This window comes from Equus caballus, unplaced genomic scaffold (genome assembly GCF_041296265.1).
Source record: "Equus caballus isolate H_3958 breed thoroughbred unplaced genomic scaffold, TB-T2T haplotype2-0000812, whole genome shotgun sequence".
Lineage (NCBI taxonomy): Eukaryota > Metazoa > Chordata > Mammalia > Perissodactyla > Equidae > Equus > Equus caballus.
In genome coordinates, this window is record NW_027222008.1 from 1 (window position 1) to 6,960 (window position 6,960).

Consider the following 6,960-nt stretch of genomic DNA (forward strand, 5'->3'; position numbering starts at 1 on the left):
GGCTAGCTCAGGTGGCAATCGTTAAGCAAAAGAAACACACAAGGGGCGTGGAGACCTGGGGAAAAAGCAACACGGAGAAATCCACCCTCTGAAACTGACGAAGAAGGGCAACAGATGCTAGCTTAGGTTCAATATTTGAGCAAAAAAAAAAAAAACAAAAAAAAACCCACACACAAGGCGTGCAGAACTTGGGAAAGAGCAAGACTGAGAAATCTACCCTCTGAAACTGACAAAGATGGGCCACAGAGGCTAGCTCAGGTGGCAATCGTTAAGCAAAAGAAACACACAAGGGCGTGGAGACCTGGGGAAAAAGCAACACGGAGAAATCTACCATCTGAAACTGAAGAAGATGGGCAACAGAGGCTAGCTCAGGTGGCAATCGTTAAGCAAAAAAAAAATAAAAAATAAAAAAATACAATGGCGAGGAGACCCGGTGAAAAGCAACCCTGAAAAAAGGTACCCTCTGAAACGGAGGAAGCAGGGCAACAGAGCCTAGCTCAGGTGACAATCTTTAAGCCAAAAAAAAAAAAAGAAAAGAAAAGAGCAAGGGAGTGGAGACCTTGGGAAAGTGCGATACTGAAAAATCTAGCCTCTGAAACTGACAAAGATTGGCAACACACGTTAGCTCAAGTGCCAATCTTGCAAAGAAAACACACACACTCACACACACACACACTGAGGGACTTGGAGACCTGGGGAAAAAGCAACACTGAGAAACCTACCCTCTCAAACTGACGAAGATGGGCAACAGATGCTAGCTTAGGTTCAATATTTGAGCAAAAAAAAAAAAACACACACACACACACAAGGGCGTGCAGAACTTGGGAAAGAGCAAGACTGAGAAATCTACCCTCTGAAACTGACAAAGATGGGAAACAGAGGCTTAGCTCAGGTGGCAATCTTTAAGCAGAAAAAAAAAACAACAACAACAAAAAAAAACCCCACAATGGAGTGGAGACCCGGGGGAAATCAACACTGAAAAATACAAATACAATGGAAGGCCAATAGACAGAGCAGGCACTTTCACCTGGGGAGGAGGAGGTACGCATGGATGACCAATGAGCGCATGAAAAGATGTGAGCTGTTCCCTGGAAAAGCAAGTGAGAAAATTAGAGGGAGACATTGTGGGGACACATGGGTGAGACTGGCTTCTTCCAAATACAGGAACAGGATCAAACTGCTAGTGAGGTCGCGGAGAAGCCAAGTCAGTCACTCACGCCTCACTGGTGGTGAAGGGAAACGGTATGGCCTCTGTGAAAAATGGCGTGGCGGGTTCCAAAACTCACACGCCGCGGAAACAACCACCGAAAGTGGCAACCTACATAAGCCCTTGGTGTATCTTGCCTCCTAAGAGCGTCTGTATGTAGCTGGAGCCTTGGGTCGTTAAGGCTTCCACAGTGATCTGTGGTGGTGGTGGTGGGGGGCCTTGGGCCTTGGGGGTCTCCGCTGGACCTCCAGGAAGTCAGCTTTTGTGGAGTCCCGTGAGTCCTTCCAGGGAGGGAGGCATCCAACCCGAGGGTGGTCTGGAGGGCCCCACTCCCGCCACTCCCGGGGGCTGGGGCGGGGGGCGGGGTGGGGGCTGCGGCCACGTTCCTGTTCATTCACACAGAATCCGGGGCATGAATGTTCTTAGCAGCTCTGTTCCACACAGACCCACACTGGAAACCACACAGACGTCCTGCAAGTCCCATCCCTTGCTCATGTCGCCGGGGCTCCGGAGGAGGGCCACTCTGTAAAAGCGGCCGCCAGATGGCGCCCAACAACCGGCGCGGAGGGGTCAGCGGGAGGGAACCGGGTCACCGGCCAGCGAGAGTGCACAGCCTGAGCCCACCGCCGGGTCAGGTCTCTCTCTGTCTACCTCTGTCTCTGTCTCTCTGTCTCTCTGTCTCTGACTCTGTCTCTCTCTCTCTTTCTCTCTGGGCCCGCTTGGGGCGGCCGGGAGGTCACCACGCCAGGCCCCAGGGTGTCCACCTCGGAGCTCCCAGGCAGCACAGGGCAACCCTGGGCGCAGAAGGAGGTCTTGGAAAATCGGCGGGGAGGGGGGTGGGGTGGGTGGGCTTGCCAGGAAGGGGACAGACTCCCCACGTGACTCCTGGGCCGGGCCGGGGCTGCCGGCTGGCTGACGCGGACAGAGGGTGGAAAAGTCCCCGGAGATGCCACGGGGCAGGCCGGGGCTGCCGGCCCCCGATTCCCGGAGCGGCCCGAGCACTTCCCGGGTCCCGGGAGGACTTAGAAAATCAGGGCGGGGTGGGGGGTGGGGGTCGCTGTCAAACCGAAACCATGCACGTCATCAGAGAAGGACCGTGACGACGGAGGAATTGTCCGCAGTCTGTCAGGAATTGTGTGCAGCCTGTCACTTCCGGCCCAGAGGGTCTTTCTAAGGCAGACGGACAGACAGAGCCCACAAGTCGTAGAGGAAAGGACCGAGCCGCTTGGCCGCTGAAAAGTTTACAAGACAAAACGGGTCTCCCTCCGCACGGGGCCACAGCAAAGCCCAAAGACGACACACGGGGGGAGCATGGGTGCAGATTCACGTGTGGTGATAAGAATATGGATTTCAGCAGGGCTTCCCGTCCTCATCAACAAGCAGAAGCACCCAAATGGTGCGGGTTGGGGGCAGAGACCTCACAGCCATTCCCTCCACAAATCGAGTTCCCCGGGACATCCTCACAGCGCCGTGCTGTGAGTGTGTGTGGGTGTTTAAAATGGGGTAAATGTGGACGTGGAACTGCTCCGTGAAACCAAAATAACAACAGTCGTAGATCTTCTTTGGTCATTTAGAAAATTCTTCCCCCCCCCCCCCAGCGGTGCACGTATTTCCCTTCCAAAAAAGAAGAACGGGAAAGGAGATGTTAAAGGCAAGCAGAGAGAGGAAAACTGTTGCAAAACAAAAGCTGAGCTCCCGTCCGAGGGAGGCCTCCTCCGTTAGAGGCCTAGGAAATCATTCTGACAAAATGGAGGATCTCTGTCTTTGGTGTCGATTCCCTCAGAGGTCAAGAGAAACCTTTTCCAATGTCTTTATCAGGAGGAGACTAGAAGTTAGAGAAAAGTATCCTTTCGAGAGCGAGAAAAACCAATTCTGATTTTGCATCAGCTTCCCTCCGATCTTGAAACTCATTGACTTGATTCCATTCTGTCGATGGAAATAATCCGGAACCAATCTATCCGTGAAAATCGGGGTGAGTTTATTCTGACCTAAGATGTAAGGACTGTGGCCCGGGGCCTTTCTTCCTGAAGGAAGAAAGGGCGCCCGGGAAGTGGGGTGTACAGAGTGCTTCTAGACCCCCAGAGAGGACGTTTCACATAGGATCGAAAGGTCCCTTGGACGATAGTCGCGACACTGCTCTGTCAGCACAGCGATCGACAGACACTGCTGGGTGGCAGGTCTGTTGTCTGGGCCTGGGTGGTCACAGGTGAGCCGGATGGTCAAAGGTGAGCGCAACCATCCGTTCCTAGCCTAAGGAAAGATGCCTCTCCTTAAGGAAAGGCCCGAGCACGGGGAAGCTGCTCCTTTCCCTTAAGGGCATTGGTTCTTGCCGTAGGAAATGTTTAAAGCAGATCTACGATGCGATGCGTGCTCGACGGCCACGTCAGGCCCTTTTGGAAAAACACTGTCAGGCCGAATTAGGCCGACACCCAATGGCTTCCTCATAGACTCCAATAGATCCTATCGCTCGCCATTTCTATCTGTCCACTCGTTCCAATTTTAGGCCACTTGACCACGAACAGACCTTTTTCTCAGATTTTTTTCCCCGTGATCACCTTTTCACAGACAAAACGATCTTTACTTTTTAGGCCCTCTTGCCTGAAGGCAGCCATCTCACTTTCCTTGAACACAAAGATGTTTCCCATATTCACTTTTAGTGGCTTTTTGTTTTGTTTTGTGTTGTTTTGTTTTGAGGACGATGAGCCCTGAGCTAACTGCTGCCAATCCTCCTCTTTTTGCCGAGGAAGGCTGGCCCTGAGCTAACCTCCGTGCCCATCTTCCTCTACTTCATATGTGGGACGCCTACCACCACGTGGCTCGCCCAGCGGTGCCACGTCCACCCCCGGGATCCGAACCGGCGAACCCCGGGCCGGCGAAGTGGAACAGGCACACTTAACCAGCGCGCCACTGGGCCGGCCTAGTGGCTTTCATCGCATTCGTTAAGTAGAATTTTTAACCCTCACGAACCTTAATTTTGGTGAAAACTAAGAAGTCAGCAATTAGGAACTGTCCTTCCCATGAGCAGTCTGTCGCTTGGCCAATTTCTAAACACTTGGCCACTTTTAGAAACATGGGATTTCATAGGTTTATCTCTTCCTTCGCTTTATTTGATTTCATCTCACTTTAGTGTTTGGGTGAGGAAGATCGGCCCTCACAGAGCTGACGCCTGTTGCCAATCTTCCTCTTCTTTCTGCTTGAGGGAGAGCGGGCCCGAGGTAACACCTGCGCCCCACTTCCTTGATCTTGCGGACGGGATGCCACCACAGCCCGGTGTGAGGAGCGGTGGAGGTCCACGCCCGGGATCTGAACCCGAGGACCCCAGGCTGCCGAAGCTGAGTGCAGGAGCTTAACCACTATGCCGCCGGGCCGCCGTCCCCTGTCAAAGCTTTTAATAAAGCACGAGACGTGTTCCTCGATAGACCCAAACGTCTTTTCGTTTCCGTATCCTCACAAACCCAAAGTAGATAAACTTCTATTTAGCCACTCACGTCTCAGGTTCTATCTTACTCGGAAATGATCTACATCGTCAGGGAAATTGTTTTTGTCTTAAGTTTGGCACCCGAGCTAACGACTCTTGCCAATCTTCCGTTTTTGTTTTTTTCCCCCCCTCCCGATTTTTCTCCCCAAATCCCCCCCATGACATAGTTGTCTATCTTAGTTGAGGGCCGTTCTAGTGGTGGCATGCGGGACGCCGCCTCCACACGGCCCGACGAGCGGTGCCGTGTCCGTGCCCGGGATCTGAACGGGCAAAACCCTGGGCCGCCGAAGGGGAGCGTGTGAACTTAACCACTCGGCCACGGGGCTGCCCCCGTCCGTGGACTTTTTTATCACCTGATTTCACCTCGCAAAACTTCAAAGCTTCAAGTTATCAGAGAGGTTTGGGAAGTTGTTTCAATTTATTTAATTAATTTATTTTTCGAGGAAGACGAGCCCCGAGCTGACACCTGCTGCCAATTCTCCTCTTTTTGCCCCGGGAGAGTGGTCCCGAGCTAACATCCGTGCCCATCCTCCTCCCGTTGATAGGCGGGACGCCGACCACAGCATGGCTCACCAAGCGGCGCCACGTCCGCACCCCGGATCCGAACCGGCGAACCCCTGGCCGACAAAACGGAACGTGCGAACTTAACTGCTGTGCCGCCGGGCTGGCCCTTCGGGAAGTTCTTTTCAGGACACGGGCCATAAACTAGAATCACCGCTACAGGTTTATCGGAGCGACATCAGCGTTCGTGGTGGATTGAGTCGTCCCCTCTGTCTCTCCCCTCCAGGGGACAACCAAAGGGACATCTATCGACCCACCCACCAAGGATTCCCCCCCGCATGGCACAGCAGGATGCCTGAGAGATCCACGCAGCCCTACAGCGGCAAGTCACATTCGCACAGTCAAAATTCAATGGCAGAGGGGGCTGGCCCCGTGGCCGAGTGGTTAAGTTCGCGCGCTCCGCTGCAGGCGGCCCAGTGTTTCGTGGGTTCGAATCCTGGGCGCGGACATGGCACTGTTCATCAGACCACGCTGAGGCAGCGTCCCACATGCCACAACTAGAAGAACCCACAACGAAGAATACACAACTATGTACCGGGGGGCTTTGGGGAGAAAAAGGAAAAAATAAAATCTTTAAAAAAAAAATTCAATGGCAGAGACAAAACGTTAAGGTCAGCGAGAGGGAAGAGAATAACCGGCCCAGGAGCAACGGTGTGAAGAACATGGAGAAGACGGGTCCTAGACGCCGGGGTCCCCGGAGCAGCGATTTCATCAGAGGCCCGCGAACGTCCACGATCTCCACACCACGTTTATGGCCGACTGCGTGTGTGGGTCCTTTGGAATCGACCAGGCTACCGTCTGGGCCACTTTGGGACATCGTGTCTAGCTGCCCCGAGCGGTGGAGCTGTCGTTCGAGTGTAAGATGGGGCCCATCCGGGGAGAGCATGGGGACGGGGAAAGGGAGGCCGCGGGAAGTCACAGAGTCTGAGGTGTTCGGGGGAGACCGACTCTTCTAAAGTGGAGGCGGTAGAAGGAGAGCAGCAGGATTTTTGGATTTTTGTTCTCTCTGTTAGGTATCTGGGTCCGGAGGAGAGTGGGGCGGGGGGGGATGGTTGTGGTGGTGGTGGTGGTGGTGGTGGTGGGTGTGAGGCTGAGGCAGGGCTGGTGTTTCCTTTCCGGGTCAGGTGAAAGAGCTCCTCCAGTGGAGGTTTTTGGACAAGGGGTCTGGTCTGGCAGGATGGGAGGTTGCGGGTCGAGCCACAGGGGAATCTGTCGTAGCTCAGACTCGGGCCTTTGAAGAAATAGACAGAGAGAGGAGTTTTGCTCTGTCTGTCACCGCAGCCGGCACCTCAGGAGCAACAACAGAAGGCTTCCCGAATGAGTGAAGGGGCAGGAGCCAGCGTGCCCCGTGCCTCTCTCAGCCCTGCGCCGGCAGGGAAGGAAGCAGGCAGGCAGGCAGGCAGGCAGGCCTCAGGGCTACTCCCGTCCTACTGCCCGGTGGTCCCTGTCCCGGCCCCGCCCCCACTCTCCCCCTGACCCTCACTGCTCCCCAGCCCTCTTCTCAGCCAGAGAGGCGATGGGGGGGGCGGGGCGGTCCCAGAACAAGTTTCCTCTCATCCACCATCATCTTGCCACCCTGACGACTTGGCCCGAGATCCGGCCTAGGCTGTAGCCGTGTGTGGTTTTCCTGTGGACAAGGGGGCCGGTTCACCATTTCGGAGGAAACCCCTAGCCTTCCACTGCCGAGTCGAGTCGGTGGGACTCGCCAGCCTGG

At 54.6% G+C, this 6,960-nt stretch overlaps 1 long non-coding RNA gene across 1 annotated transcript; it reads left to right on the forward strand.

The window, feature by feature from the left end:
* Positions 1-2,077: 2,077 nt before the first annotated feature.
* Positions 2,078-4,156, forward strand: LOC138922436 (uncharacterized). Its single transcript, XR_011435523.1, has 2 exons — positions 2,078-3,179; positions 3,955-4,156. It is a non-coding gene; the product is annotated as an uncharacterized lncRNA (long non-coding RNA).
* The last annotated feature ends 2,804 nt before the right edge of the window (positions 4,157-6,960 follow it).